Below are 17389 nucleotides of genomic sequence, written 5' to 3'. Positions count from 1 at the left end.
GCAGGATCTGAAGCAATCTGAAGTCCTATAAAATCCTTGTAGTTTTTCATATTGTTACAATATTCTAATAATAATATTGCACAGCAAACAGTAAAATTTCTTTTTAATCAGCTTGTTTAACAATAGCCATTTCTGTGTCATTTGTAGTGGGATCATAGTTTAATTAACTCCATTACTCTGTTACTGTTTCTTCTTCCAACAACTGACCATGCTAGCCGACATTATTAGCAGACATAATGTTACTGAATACATGATGTGACTAATGCGTGCAACGGGTCAATCCACTGAATGAGCTTCTGAATAAGAGATGGTGACAGCAGATACTTTTTAAATCAGGAGATCATAATGTGTTACTTCATAGGTGCTTACAGGTTGTTGAATAAGAAAGTTCAGTGTTTTCCTTTAAATGTAGTCAAGTGGAAATATATAGAAAACTGGAAATACTGAAAAAGTAAAAGTAAAGTCCTTAAAACTGTACATAATTACCTTATTGAAGGTACTAAATCTCAACTTAATGGACGGTTACATGCTGAGGCATAAGTGAGCATTTTCACACTCAGCAGCAAGGTCATATCATTCAGTGGAATGCTTTGTATTAATGATCTTATCCGATCTGATGGAAGCAACAGAGATCAATAAAACAATCTCAGTGTCTAATCAAAAGCTAATCTATGTCAAGTTACTGTATGTGAGTTATATCCTGGTTATGAGATCTCTGTTACACTGGCTTTCAACTTTATCATCTACGTGCATCACACATTTTGAAAATGAGCTCAGTGAGACCTTGCATGTGCAATATATCAGCCCTATCTGTCCTCAGCTGAGAGAGAGGGAGAAGAGAGAAAGATCGGATCTCGTCTTTCTGACGATCTGCCACTACAAAGGCGATATCTCTCGTCCGTCCTCAGATTGCTATCTCTTCTGGGACAGAAATAGAATACTGTACGAGATATAAGACGCTTGTGTTTTATCAAGCTGTGGAGGATGTCTAATGAAGCAGCATGCAATAAAGGTTATTCTAGCAGAGAACACACTCTTGAAATGCATTAAATGTCATTACCGCCCAATCTAAGTGTGGCTTTGATTGTGTTTCCCTGAGCCCATCCTCAGCAGAAAAATGGCCATTAAAGTCTACTTTGCAAGTAGATTATTACCCATACTTGCGTTTATGGTTAGGCGAGGACCTCTGGTGATTATGGTGGGAGCAAAGGAGAAAGTCAGTTGATGTGGTATGAAGAGCAAGAAAGTTTGGTGCATGGAGGAGGGTGGGGTGAATGGGTTAAACAAACACAGGACTATCACCCAGGAGACCGCCGTTCATCTCCCATGTTGAGACTTGACCACATGAGGGAACAAAGACAGACCTGCATGTGAAACCAAAAGCCTGAACAAAGGCCTGCATGCAGAAAATAAAGCCTGGAAAAGAACTCAGGACAAAGAACAAAGAAATAACATTTGGCTTGAATCCAAATGCTGGTTTCCCACTGGAATCTAGGGGAATCCCCCTAACAAGATCATGATGTCATCAAGGATGTAAGAATCAACATCCACCTCGCCTTTCCACTGTGATGTGAAGTTGCTACAAGAGTTGTTTTGTTCCTAATCAAAAGTTTGTACTTAGCCCACGCAACAATCCTTTAACTCGCTGGGTGAGTAACAGGCTGTTGTGTTCATGGGGTATGTTTGGATCCAGGAATACTTTGGCTCTTAGCGTGTCTTGTGTTCAGAGACATCCTCCATTGTGTTCCTCATATGTGTTTTCTCTATCTTTGTCAAGCCTCGAGGTCTTGAAGCTCTCGTGACATTGTGACTGACATGGTCACATGTCACACTGTCTTGCCTGCTCTCTCTGTTTCTCTCTTACTCTCTATCTCACACACACACACACACACACACACACACACACACACACACACACACACACACACACACACACACACACACACACACACATTGAGGGATTATTGATTGTTGATCAGTATCAGTAGTTAAATGAACGCTGTTATACATTTAAAGAGCAGCTGTCTAGGATTATTTGAGCATATGTGTTGTGGTGGTGCTGCTGGTAATGTTCACCTGATAATTCTAAAATTCTTAACATTGGCATTTTAAGGGAACAGCCCATTTGTGAGACTGTATATTCATATAGTTAGAATGAGAGTGATATAATCGACTGCATATGATTAGAAGGGACAACCAAACCCACTTCAAAAGATCAAACAAAGCTACATGTGAAAATCATTTGAATTAACTCCCTAGTGAGCACTGAGTAAAGACTGTCTACAGAAATAGACTCTTTTCATGTTGAAAAGAAATGAGTATACTGTTATGGTTTTATCTCATGAGCATGTGGCACAAACGAAACTTATACTACACACAGAGACGTTTAATTTGTTTCTGTTCCTTGCCTGTACCTTATTTGCTGGAGGCAGATGTCAAGATAACATACAAGCTGGGAAATTAATACTTAATGACTGTCATTTATGAACTAGTCTTCAATTGCAATGAGAAATGTGTGAGCACAGGGGCGTGTGATAGAATGCACAAATTATACAGAACATAAATTGAACGATGACTTATGAGAAAGAGGGACATCATAATAACTTTGGTGATCCCCTGACTTTTAATCTAGCACCACCAGCAGGTCAAAGTTTTCTCCGAGAAATAATTTTACATCTACTTGGTAGATTGACACAACATTCTGTGCAGGCATTCATGGTTCCAGATGATGAATCCTAATAACTCTCGTCTCTAAGGCCACCATGACATCAACATTTGTGGATTTGAGTGAAATATCTCTGAAATATTGGATGGATTGCTTTGAAATCATATTCGTGCGTCTCTCCGAATGAAATGTAAAAACTTTGCCGATCCCTTAACTTGTCATGGAGCACCATAATTGGAGTTTGTCTCACTATTTTGATTTTTGACCAAATACCTGCAAAACTAACGACATGAGTCTCAGCCTCAGTTGCATTTCAGTTTTGAGCTGATTAGAGGTTTGAATGGTAACACTTAAACTAAGATGGTCACGGTGGTGAACATGAGCATCAACATTTTGGCATTGTCATTGTAAGAATGTTAGCATGCTGATGTTAGCATTTAACCAAAAGCACACTCAGAGAGCTGCCACGAAGGCTGTGGACTCTTGTGCAAGTTGAGGGGTGTTTAATGGAATGCACGAATCACTGTGCGCGATTTGACCAAACACTCTGATGTTTCTTGGGCCATGTGAAACCAATCACTGTGTGTTGCTCACTCTGTGTTTTTGTTGATCCCATTTGCAGTGTGACTCAATATTGGCTGCCAGCAGATTGCCCTATGGGGTGCATGTGAATCCAGTTTTACCCACTGAGGGCTCCCTCTTCTCTCATTTGCCATGAAATTTAAAAAGAATACGAGGCATCTTCCGCAGTGAGGCTCCCTCTTCCCTTTCAGCGTCTTCTGTTCAGCTCTCTCATTCATCCTGTGTGCTTGAGAGGTCCACAAGACTCATTAGTGCCCGCTTCTGTGTTTCACGCCGTGTTTCCCCAAAGGCATTACTAGCACCATTAGCCTGGGCAGCAGTGTGATTTCAAACTGCCTGTGCAGACGGATGCCTTCCAAACCAAAGTGCGCTCCTTTCTTTAATTAGCATTTTTCAAACATCAATATATTTTCCTCTGGCCTCCCAGGACCAAAACTCTGCCGAATTAATTATTAAAGGCTCGCTGTCTTCCACTTTCATTTTCTTCCACCTCCTCCTCCTTTGAAAGCAGTCAGAGCTTCCAAGTTTCTGCCTCTAGTTGGATGTGAATGCAGGGTGGACATTCAGCGGCAGCTCTCTCCCTCAGGTATGCTTTAATAGCACACATTTTGTGTATGAAATTATCAATTTGGGTCCGAACCAAAAATTCAAGCTGCATTCCTGTCCATGAATACTGGTGTGTGTCTGAGGTTTTGCTGTCCACAGGCCAGTTTGTAATTCCGTTTACTTTCCCTTCTTTAATTTATTGTCTACTGTCTGATTTTGGTCATCATTGTGCCGTTTTCTAAGTAAGGCAGGGACAGAATCACCTGCTCAAAATGGGATGACTCCTCTTCAGAATTCCCCCAGGTGAAGAAGAGAGGGTAATATCTTTTTCTATCTGTCATAAAAAGAACGAAATAGTGAGGCCACAGACTTGAGAAGACAGGGGATTGGATTGGAGGCACAATATGGTTGAAGAGATAAAGTTGAAAAGGAGCGAGATAACCCTTTTCCTCTTTTGACCTCAGCTGGCCTCTGTGACAGAGCAATGAGGGAATAACGGCAGCCCATCAGGACTCTCCATGGTAACCACTCGAACCTGTGCCTCTTTACTGAATCCAACAAATGTACATGAAAACATCAACTATAGATACCAATGAGAGGTCATCTGCTGGGCATCCACGGAATATTGCTAATTAAGATGGCCTTGGTTCATTTTACAATAAACACTTTACAATCAAGGGTCATGTTCTTGTAAATGAAGAGTAACATATTTTAAAACTACGTATCATAATCATATGAGGTAAATTGTACATGTACATGCAAACATGTGGAATCCTTAGCAACATAATTGCTGCACTGATTTTCAGTTTTACCTGCAAACCAACAGAAAATAAAAATGAAGATAAAGTCAAAGTAATTCTAGGTCTTTTTTAAGAGCAACAGAAAATCTTATAAGAGCTAAACTGGTGAGGAAACCTGCTTGAATTCTTAAAAATTATATATTTGATTTCTTCAGTGACATCATTTGAACTAATCACAATTGAATTTGGTAGCATATTTCTTTCTGTAACATCTCTGTAATCTTAAGAAAACCATATTTTTGCAACAATACAATATATGCATACACATATGCGACATTGGATGAGAAAGTTAACCAGGAAATATGCAAGTGCAACCGATGAAAGGCTATGGGCAAAATATTAACAAAAAAATAGAGCTGCAGCCTTTCTAATAACAAGTCTTTGAATGTTACCATAATACTGGTTTAACATTGTACAGTAGAGATGCAAGTCTCAGATTGTTAACACATAACCTCGTACTAAGTGGAAGATTCACTACAGGAGAGAGACCAATTAGCCAATCGATGTTTGAATGTAACTGCTGTTATTTTCTCTTTAATGTTCTAATGTTGTGCACACAGAGAAAACTGTCTTAACATTACTGACATGGCCTGAAGTGAAGTGACGGCAGACAACTGACACTGACCACTTTCACATACACAGCTTTTGATGTCAAGTTCATAATAGTCAAATTAAAGGGTCACAGTGTCACAGTGATGTCATCAGGGTTATTGTTGATTGGGCATGGAGACAAATTTGTAACAGAAAGCCTGTGTGAGAAAACTGAACATGTGGAGTTTAAAAGACCAGGGTGTTTACCAGGCAGTGAGGGGTTATTGAAAGTTGCATTATGGGAAATGTATGAATCTGTGGTTTCTGAAGCTTTTGCCTTTATCAAGGTGAAATACTAAATCACTCGATGACTCCTTTAAACTCCATCATGTATGACATCTATTGATGAAGATCATGTAATATGATCAAAAGCCCCATAACCAAGTGCTGAGACTTTTTTCTCAGCTGCTGTGTCCAAGCTGTCCAATGAACTTTTAATGCGTTAGCTCTGACAACACTGTAGTTTCTCCATTAGTAGCGGTACTGATTTATAACATTGTTTTCTTGCCGCCTCCTCACATTAAGAAAAAAATAAAATGTTCTTTCGCTCCGTCCATTGAGGTTTAATTGCACCAATGAGGTTATTTTTCCTTCCAGAGAGCAGCTCTGCTTCTATGAAATGTTTGTATAATTAAGACTCCAATCTGTCAGCTTTCTCCCGTCCCATATGTTTGAATTGAGGCAGCCTCGTCTTGCACTGCTAGTCTGGTCTTCTCGATTTGATCCAGATTATTGTTCCACCCTCAGGGCATACTGTTGCTTTGAACCGACGCAGGTAGTACGAAGTTGCTTGAAAACACCCACAAAGATATGAAGTCATAATTGGATTACTGTCTAAACATTGAAGACACCTTATGAAATGAATGGGAAACACGCAGGCAGGGTAGAGAAGCCTCCACAACAGCAGACAATATGCCTTTTTTCTTTTTAGCAGGTGGGGAAACAGATGCTGAAGAGGCACAAAAGCAGACGAACAGAGAGGAAACAGCAGAGATAACTTTGCAAATTCATTTCATCAAAGCCTTTTCTCACATCTGATACTTAGATCTTCACTATCAACCAGAACCTAATTGCATTTTATCAGCCTGTTAAACTATAATACCACATATCAACAACATTTTGCCAAAAGTGTTTTGTGAATCGCTTTGATCTGTCAGTGTTTTCAGTTATAAATCATTTCTGAAGTCCTTTGAGCATCCTTAATTTTTATTGTTCATCTATGTTCAAAGCACACCCTCTCTCTCTCTGTCTAAAGGAGACACGCACACGCACACACACACACACACACACACACACACACACACACACACACACACACACACACACACACACACACACACACACACACACACACTTAGCCTTAGATTATGCTGAGTGATAATACCCTATTTGAAGCAGTTAGAGCTGCTTTATGCTCAAAGACATGGGCTAACTGGTTTTACTGACTGTCTTGATGTGCTGCGTGTAGAGTATGGAAGATTAAAAATGCCCACAGAAACACAAATCAAACACAAAAATAAAGTGCAAGACAGTCCAAATTGTTATGTACGCATTTAATGTTTCTTGATTTGATGAAAACTGCATGCTAAAAGACAAATATGTTGCTCTTTGACACTCACTTGTTTCTAAATGGGACATTATTAATGTGAATTCCAAAGGGAACATGTATAACAAAGTGTATTGTATTTCTTCCATAGTAGGAAGCCCCACATGTCTAATTGCAGAAGCATACATTCGACTCTAACCTGGTACTTGGTGTTTTTTCTTAGCAGTAAGACAATCTTTGATCTCTGCCTGGCTGGCTGGGGAACTGAAGCTTCACATACAAGGCAACTCTCTTGGATATTTGCTCTATTTTGCCCAACAATACCATCCAGATACATTTTTGAAATGGTAGTTTGAATAAATTTAACTGTAAAATGTTTCATACTGTAAGTTCTTCGACCAGCTGTGACTTGAAGTATTAGCATATGTATTGGATGGGAATAGGCTGCGAGAGAATGCGGCTTTGTGTGGACTCTTATGCCTTTAGCCTCAAAGCCCCACAGAGCTTTGTCATTCAAATCATCCTGAGAGAGCAAAATGTGAAGTAATCTGAAAGTGGAAGAGGAAATACTTGCTAATTTACATTTAGTTAGAAGTGACCTTTGGTGAAAAAGTAGCTTGCAAAGAACATGAGTGTTACTGCTTTTATCTCCATAAAACAGTCTTTTTTTTCTTTGGTACTCTTAATGCAGTGTACTGCTAACCAGCTTTATTTGACCAAATCTCATTATTTGTCATCCTGCGAGTTTTTTTTCCCTTCCTATTTTGAAGTCTGATTTAATTTATACCTGGTATTAAAACAGGATCTGTATCCAGATACATTATCCAGATAATAAACAATCTGATCTTTCCTTTGCGACTACACCTGGTATTTTTAACACATTCTTGTTTTCCTCATTGAAATTGGATCTCTGTCCGCCAGAGTTAAACCTGTGTGTAAGTAATTTCAGGTGGCAGCAAATCAGCACCAGACTCTCTTGAAAATGGTCCCAGAGTTTAGTGAGTTGTTGAGTTAGAGGCAACTTTCTAAACTTTGTGAAATAAATGGAATGTAATACATTTGGTTTTTCCTTCCTTTATATAGAAAACATTGTGTCAGTTCATCCTTGTGTGTTGCTGTACTGGTAGTGCTGGTGAAGTTTACTCTGTGACTGGATTACATAACAGCAGATCAGCTGCAGATGAGTGCAGCATACACCGTCATGCACACACACACAGTTATTTCTTACTTTCTATCATTAATTTCACATATTGGTTTCATTTACATGCAGTTCTGTTGAATAACATTCATGGCACAGAATAGACATATAATCAGTAATTAGAGGCGTATCTCTTTCAGCCCTCTTCCTCTAAATTTGAACAACAATCTATTTTTCATGTTAGCTAAACACATCAATATCAATGTGCTGTTTTGTATGGATGCCAGCATGTTGTATGGATTGTGTTAAGACCTACTTAAGATCTGATGTCGGGCAGATGTGCTCATTTTCTGATCATGACTTACACCTTTTCCATGTCCTGATAATATGTCCGGATACAGATCACATGTTAATACCGGATGTAAATGGGGTAAAAGAGACAGAAATGCTTGACTTGGATTCCTCTGTACTTTATTACAGCAAATATAAACATCCTGGCCAAATGAGAGTGCATCATCGCTCAGCTGCTCTAACGCACACAAATTGTTTTGTCCCTGAAAATAGGATGATACAGAGACATTTGTGGTGGGCTTTCCATCATCTCCCTGCACATATAATCATCTGTAAATCCATCGTGTTCTCCGTGCTGTGCTCTTTTTCACAGGTGCTCTGGCTGTCATGTGAGCCCTTTTGACATTTGCCTTGGATTGGGCAGCCATCTGTGAGTGTGATGAGCTTTTTTCTTTTCCTTTTTTCTGTTTTTGCTTCTCATATGAACCACGTGCAGTGCCTAGGGAAGGACTTGTTTACAGTGCAGCCCCACATCCTTTTTTTTCCCCTCTATCCCTGTCTGCCGGTCTTTTTGCGCCTCTCCGCTCATGTTCGATCTTTCATGTGATAGGAAAACACCCACACCTCACACTGCCATGCTAATGTGAAAAAAACACTCTGTGGATCGATACTTTGAGCCATCGTGCCTCCCGTGTGCTTCAAAATCATGTTTCATTTCTTACACACATATGCATAGTTTGTTTGGCATCGCATTCAGTCTGAATTGCCGTTCCTGTACAGTCATTTGGCAGAATTTATGGTGCAGGAAGCGATTTGAAGGTCAGGCTGTGCTTAGTGTGTGTAATTAACGTCTTCCAAAAACAAAGCCCAGAGCCCGTCCGTGAACTTATTCACACAATTGTGAAAATATGCCCTTCTAGCATGAAGCAGACCTCATTGATGAGATCAACGATTCTAATTATGTGGGCTTGTGGCACCATTATGTAATATTGTTATAACAGATGAGTGACCCTGTCTCCTAAAAATTTCTATACTTCTAAATGTTTTTGTCAAATGTGTTTTTCTGTGTGCAACATTCGTCATAAGGATGTCATGTGGTCAAGGTGAATGTTCGGCACGCAAAAGCAGGGTTTACATCCTGTGTCCTGTGTGTCGTGAGGTAAAGGCCAAAGGTTAGAGAATTACTGAAGTAATAAACATGTCCTGTCTTGAGTTCTCAGACGGAGGAGGTCAAGGTGGATGTGAGACTTTGACATACCACTGATCACCTCCCGTTTTCTACTGATAGTCAATGGTGATTTCTTTTAACTACGACAACAATCCGACCTTAACCACGTGATTATTATTTTCATCATGATCATCATCCAACCTCTAAACCATTAGACAGTTACTGTTTGGAAGACACTTACAAAGGGTATTGTCCTTCTGATTCTGATGGTTCGTCACATCAAGAAAAGACTATGTGTCCTACTAGACTGCAGTCAGAAACAACATATGTTGCTGTTTAATTCAGTGCTAGAATCCTCTGTGCAAAACATTTGCACATGGCAACCACAGTATGGTAGATATCAGCACGGGTTAAGGTTGAGGAAAGATCAATGTTGTGGCAAATAGATTACAATCAAGGTATAATTAGGGTTGGGCAATTAAAGACTCGGTTAAGATTAGGAAAAGATCTTGATTAGGATCGCTAAAAAGGATATTAAATATAGGTCTGTGACAGTTTGCAAACTCCGGTGTCCCAAGTCGTGTGTGCCTCCCAAGGACTTTTTCACTCTTTATACTGTGTCACCCTGCTCGGAGCCTCTCATATTGCCATGGCTGGGTTCACAGTGTAATAGCCACACAAGATACCCTAAAGCATCTGCATGAGACACCAAGGGGTGCGACAAAATTTTGATGCCCTGGGAATGAAACTGGGCTCGGTGTCCTGTATGAAAGTCAGCTGGGCCGCATGCCCATCCACTGGCATTGAATGATGGCATTAGATATTAATTGTGAGCTATGAGACCATAATTAATGTCATTATTATTTAATACACATGAATAAAACAAACAAAACAACAATTTGGTGGGATTTCAACACAACCAGCCTGCGGAGCAAACATTGAAACACAGCACAGCAGGGAAAGACAGGATGCTGTTCTGGGACAGTGGGGAAGTTACTGTATTTCTGCAGTATGCAATAATCAATACAGCAGTTTTGTAAGTGACAGGCAGTGGGAGGCAGCAGAGTAGCTAGTGATTAGCCTCTCAGGCTCTCATGTAAAACTAGTCTTGTAAAACTTCCTGGAACTAAACAATGTGCTTTGTAACTGGAAAGAAGATTTAGTGCTTTTAAAAAATCCATTTAAAAAGTTTCTGATAATAGCTGATGCTGTTGTATTTAAGTTGACTGTGCTGATATATACTATGGGTGTATATAGAGTATACTATTACTGTGTTGCTTGGAAGGTGGAACATACGTAGTTTATGATAATGGATAATACAATAAAATGGTTTGGATTGTCTTTAAACTTTTTTGGTGATTATTTGATGTGTGTACTGTATCTACATAAACAATACAGACGCGTATTGTGCGACAATGCCCGTCGTCGCTGCATCAGAACCAGCAAAATTCATGCAAAAAAATCAAAGTTGTCTGTCAAACCTGACCAATTCATCATTCCCCACTGAACTCGGCTTTGATGCCAGCTTGAATTGGACAAACACGGCGGTGAAAAGTGATTGATAATTTCCTGGGTTTTACCCGAGTGTTGCTTCTAAAATGAGAGTCAAAATGTGACTTTGCCTCCTCTTCTCTCTTTATTTCACAATTCTGTCGATTTACTTTGAAAGATGCTGGCTGTGAAGGTAATCTGTGTGTGCACGCTGCAGCTTGCAGTCAGACAAGGTGTTTCTTTTGATTCGCTGTGAATGAGGAACTTTTGGCTCACAGGTATTTCCTTCTGCACAGAACATGACATATAATGACTCAGTGCTCATTTGTGAGGTTGGCGGATTTTTTAGGATGATATGTAAATGAGTACTAAAGAGTGCACCGTGACTCTGGGGTCACATCTACTGAGCACGGCGATACCTTAACATGTCAATGTTTATTGCTATGGCTCTGCCCATTAGCCTTCTAATGGTATTGTTTGCTCTGAGAACAGTTTCAGTACATACTTGATAAGGAACAAACAACCCACTAATTTTAGACTTTGCTCATGTTGATTCCCTAATGTCTCAGTCTTTATTTTTTTTTAAAGATATTTAAAAAAACATAATTTCAGTCATCTACTGACATTAAGCCTTTCTTCGCTAAATTTATTTGTAGAAATTAAATTAGAGAGAAATAAAACTCTCAGCCAGTGATTTCTTACTCACGTGCAAACATTTGTAAAAAAGAATTGTTTTTAAATTGGATGCACTTTCTGAGCAATCAAGTCAGGAAAAACAACCCTTAAAAAGGCCTGGAATTCTCAGTGTCGTGTGCAAGCTATCTAACTGAGCAATAGCTGAGCAACAAAGGCAATAATAATAAGATAGAACCGAGTCATAATAATAAAACGCCAGAGGGATTGCATTTCCCAGCTGGCCTAAGACAGTATGAAGTTCTCCCGGGTGAAGCTGCAGGAAGATGTTGGGGAAAAGGTTGTGCTGTTTGTAGTGTCAAGTATTACTATCAAGTATTTTGACTGATGGGTGGTTAATTAGGCATGGTGGATGGGTGAGAAATGCAACTGAAGATACAGGGGATGTCATTTAAAATTAGTAACCAAAAACATCGAAGTCGGGTCGATTTCTCAGAGAATCTTACCAAAATAAATAAAGGCAGAACTTTCGAGCCATGGGGCAGGACACTGAGGCATAATTACAGACCAGAGGATATTTTGTAAATGCTACAATTAAAGATGGCTCCATTTCATTAAGTGACCCCAGTTAGCTGTGACCAGTGATCAAGCAGACACAATACCAGGCCCTGGAACTGGCTCATTTAAGAGGGTTGCGGCTTTCATTAATGTTATTAATACCACTTGTGTTTTTCCTGCTTTGACAAGTCAAAATGTTTGCCAAAGACAATGACTCGTTTTATGCCATGTCATCATCTAATATCAAGAAAATCACCAATGTTTATGCATATGAAAAATGTAGAAAGTTGTATTAGAAACAGTAATTCAGGGAACTCTGAAGCTTAAAGGTTAACATGGCAACTATTATCTACAAAATTCCTGGTTTGATTCCAATTGGGGGCCATTGTTGTCAAGTTTCCATCCAATTTTGTGAGGAAATGAGGTTGGTTACATTGTTTTTTCACTGTTTTCATGCCTCTTGGGCTAATCTCTGGTTTGAGTATCTTCCTCCAGTGTGGCAGCAGAGGTGTGGCCAGGTAGGGTGGCGGGGCGGACGGCGCACCTGAAACCTTTCTGCTCGTCATTCCCTCCTCTATTTAAGCACCATGCCAGAGAAGCTCCATTGCCAGATTGTTCCAGTGTGTTCGTAACTTTGAATTAAATCGTCTTTAAACGCCTCCCATTGTTCTGGTGTCTTGCCTTTGCTGCCTTCGGTCCTTGACTTGAAAGCCTAGCTAAACAAATTTAGCCCAAATTTTCACTGAAATTCCAGACATTTGGCAAAAGAGAACTGAGAACTGATTTGTGTTTCCATCCACTGCCATCATGCAAATATTAGGAGTTGAGTGCTTTGACATAAACAGCTGGTGGCGCTGTCTACAGGCACAAAACAATCTGTGAAATGGTGAATCTGTGACAATGCTTTTATTTTGCTTGGACGCAAAATTTCAAATACGTATTTCATGAATGAGGAGTTGTTTCTCAATCTCAAAAATCTCAGTCATCCTCTCTCCAGTTCAGTCATGATACCATTTTACCAGCACCTCCATTGCAGAGATTTGGGAAATGCAGACTTGGCAAGAATGACACTGATTGGGGGCAAGAAGCAAGAGTCTCTTCCAGCGCAGCTTTCCAGCAAAGCTGAATTGAACAGAAACCATCTTGAATCCTTGTCCTTGAGTACACCTGACAGTAAAAACAGGGACTAGTTGTCTTGAAATTCCTGTAGCTGTTGCAGTGAATTGAATTTTCATCTAACTTACAAACTGGATCAATATCAACAGCCGGGCTGCAATATATTTTCACTACAAGGCTTGACAAGGTCTGTTATACAGTAATATAAAACTTACATATCTTAAAGGGACATCAATTTTGTTGACTACCACTTACACAAGGTAGTAAATTGAATGACACGCACCACACTGAACACACTGCTTTTTGCATCTTCATCAACTCAGTCCTCAAGTTTGTATATAAAGTCTGAGCAGAAGTTATTTATTTATTGACCTTTATTTCCACAAGTAATCTCACTGAGACATGGGATCTCATTTTCAAGAGAGACCTGGCAAGTTTGGCATCTCGTAACTCCGACAGGCCCATACATGCATCCACGGTGCTAGCAAAAATCTGAACTACACTGCGTTTCATGTGTAGCAGAATATGCACTCTACTTAATTAATTGAATTGCAAGGCCGTCCACTTGGATGCTTGCATTACAGGCTTCAGTAAATTAATTGGGTGAATCCCTCAATCCCTTTAGTTGGCATCAGCGACAGTCAAAGGGAGATAAAAAATCCTTGGATCTTACAAACCTAAAAGATGTCTGATGCTGCAACAGAAGGAGTGATTAAAAAGGTGCAGAATTGGTTCTAATTCTTCTTTTCATTTTATCACTAGTCATACATCTTGCTCATTTGGATTCGTTTGATGAAAAGGCCTTTCAATGGGCTTTTTGATCGTTACAAGAGTAAAACATTTTGCGATGATTTAATAGGGATTTCTTAAACACTGGGTCAGGTCACGGATGCTTTGCGGGCCTGCTGCTGCTTAATTACCTCAAGAAAAAGAGCTTTAGCCGACTTGTTTTTTACGCCTATGCAGTTACAGTTAAAACACCCACCCCACAGTACGCTTGGAGCCCTCCTTTGACGGAACAGCTCCTGAACAGCTCCACTGAAGCAGTTTGGAGTAAAGAGAGTTACCCAAGGGCACCTTGGCGGCAGGTGTTGAGGGAGGGGAACAAAGTCTGAGGAGAGACTAAATTTCTCACTTGGGTTCCCGTTTGAGTAATAGCAGGTTTTCTTTTAAAACAAAGCCCAGAATTAGAGGCACAGACTGGCCGCCGCTTGGTAAAACGTATTGCGCGATCAGTGGGGCTTAATGTTCTCCAAAGGCCGAGATCAACCTGCAATATTTCAGGCCAGCTTATACAGGCACGGACACCATATCAAGCATCAGATCATGGGGTTTAATAATAGCTTCATCCGTGCCTCTCAGAATCAAACGCTGGAGATAGAGAAAATGGAGCCCTTTAAACTTTGAGGGCGCACGTGACCTGGAAGATTCCTCTTTGAAAGGCCAAGAGAATGACGGGTATGAACTAATGCACAGGCTTGATGGCAATTTAACCTCACCTAATTCCAGCTCTCCAGCTCAAATCTCTGTCTCTCAATTACTTCTGACATTTTCCATTTACATTCTGCACACAAGAGCCGCTTCAGAGGGAAAGTGAGAAAGAGAGTGAGATTGTTTTTGAAGCAACTGGCACTTTAAGTCAGACCATTGTTTCTTAAAAAACAAAACAAAACAAAACAAAACAAAACAAAACAAAAAAACAGCATTTTTATCAGGAGAAAAAAAATTTAACACAAGGGTGCAAAATAATAGAAATATAAATGACATGTCCCACTGGTCTCCATATGTACCCAGTCAGACATACAAATAAATATGGAAACAAGTATGAAAAAAATTATCTAGATATAAATTTGTAAAATCTTAAATTTAGACAGATCATCTAAGTTGGCAAATTTTATTTTTACATTTGTTACATGTAACATTTAAGATAAGTCAAAATCATCCCCAAAGATTTCATTTTTGCATTTTACACAAAATAATAATGCGTTCAAAATAGGGTTTAAAAACCAGAAACTGGGATATTTCCCGGAAGTTTTCACCATAAAGCACTTTTAATCTAACGCCATTATGGGGTCAAAATGAATTTGTTCAAAACTTCCTTTTTTTTTGTTTTGTGGCAATTACAAAATATCAGCATGCTAAAATGCTAACCAAACATTGACTGTGATGTAATGACTGAATTTCTCATTGTAAATTGTTCCACAACTAATTTCTGAGAGGAAGTCACAAACTGTTCTGTGTTTTTATTTAAGAAGCGCCTCCGAACGTCCTCCTATAGATATTGTATTGTGGAGGGTTGTGTCGGCGTGCTCAGATGCTCTGGTCTGCTTGTAACCTGCTCTCTTGACAACAGACATGACATGATATTAAAGGAGGTAAAGCACAGGAGGTGAGGAGAGGTGGATGTGAAACGCTAAATCGATATCATCCCGCCAACATGCCGCCACACACATACACACACACACACACACACACACACACACACACACACACACACACACACACACACACACACACACATATCTCCTTGGCTTTGATGCATGCTGCGTATGTTGTTTTTAGGCTTGTTTTACTTGTATGAATTCACAGTCAGTGTTGCTTTTATTCAAGTCCAATTTTGCCAACATCAGATACAACATCAAAAACATCAAATTTAAGAAAACCCTCATCCTCAAAAGTGAGTAAATGAATAACTGCTGCAGCTGTCTTCCATGTTCCTTCACCGCGATAAGGAACGCTTGTCATTTTATGGTGGATTGTTGTGAGAGAAAAAGAACAATATTTCAGTGTGGTTTCATGTCTGATCCTGTAAATTGGTGTAGGAGGCAGAGCGGCAGAGAACGGATCCATTCGACAGTGTAAACAGTTGAAATTCAAAGAGCACAGTCGTGTGTGTGTTATCTGTCTAGACTTATCCGGGCTGATGGAAAAGAGCCAGGTGACTGGATATGAGGGATCAAAGTTCTTGTCAGGCGTGTGCGGAATGGAAGGCGAAGCGGGTAGTTACCAAGACTCAGGATTTGTGTCCATCAACGTAAACCTCGCTGCCTTTGTTCTTTATAGACCTCTGTAAACACAGCCATTTTGCTCTTCCAGAGTGTAACTTTCCCATTTGATTCATATCCACAACATATTGTTTCGTCTATGATGTCTTTCCCGCCGGTGGAACTAAGAGGGCTGAGCTTAAGAGGAGCTCGTCCTAGATAATCAAATCCTTATCTTTGAAGAGGAAAAATGCTGCCGTCTTAAAGGACATGGTGCAAAGGACAAGCAAGGAAGCTTAACTTTTACTTCCCTTGCCTCTACAGTATCTGGCAGAGCATTTTATGTGTCTTTTTTTTGTCTGTCTTTTCCAGTTTGGTTATTACAGCTCTGTCCATTTATCCTTTGCTTTAGATAGGAGAGTTAGAGGCGCCTGACCGAGTGCCAGCATCACAGCGCGGCTTTACTTTCCCTATACCACCCTTTCTTTCTCTTTTTCTCCATCACCAGGCCTCATTCTTTATTTCTCTTGCACTCCCTTTTCTCTCAGAACACAAGCGCAGCAGCCATTCTGTTCCAACCTGCTGTCCGCATGACAGAGCATGGGAGAGATGATGGAAAAGCACTTTGCCCAGGCTCCTGTATTTGAAAGCCTTTTTGAGTAGAGGGAACAGTCTCCCAAAAACTGTGCTGCTTGTACGAGGCGCAGGAGAGAAGCACGCAGCAGAATCAGGACAAATCAGAACAGAAGAAGGCATTCGGCTTCCAAAAACGAGCATGTGAATTTAAAACACCTTTTCTTCAGGCGATTCTACTCTACTTTCTTCCAAGGTGCATAAAAAAAGGAGGCCATCAAACTATACACATTAATTCTACTCCGCTAGGCTCGGGGAATCCAAGCCTTCTGTGTGGGATTGAGAAAATAGACTTAAAAAAAAAGAAAAAGAAAAATGAAAACACAGCCTGCCTGACTAAATGATGGTGTTAGGATTATTGGGGACCACCAGTTCAGTGAAGCAGAAAATGGGAATATGCTTGTGAGGGCACACCAGTTTACTTGAGTAGGAACCGCAGGCTCCTCTCGGGGCAACCTCAGCAAAACATTCAGCCGAGTAAAAGCTGCGCCATACTGCAGCGAACGGTCTAACTGTAACTAATTAAAATTCATCACAAGCATAAATGCATTTCAGCACCTTATTGAATTCCAGATTCATAACAATTTGAACCCGTTTTAAAGGACTGAATTCAGCAAGGCTGAAAATTAATCACAGTCATTATGAGG

Source organism: Chaetodon trifascialis, chromosome 19, assembly GCF_039877785.1.
Source record: "Chaetodon trifascialis isolate fChaTrf1 chromosome 19, fChaTrf1.hap1, whole genome shotgun sequence".
NCBI classification, from domain to species: domain Eukaryota; kingdom Metazoa; phylum Chordata; class Actinopteri; order Chaetodontiformes; family Chaetodontidae; genus Chaetodon; species Chaetodon trifascialis.
The sequence above is the reverse complement of the archived record's forward strand: the minus strand, read 5'-3'. Positions refer to the sequence as shown.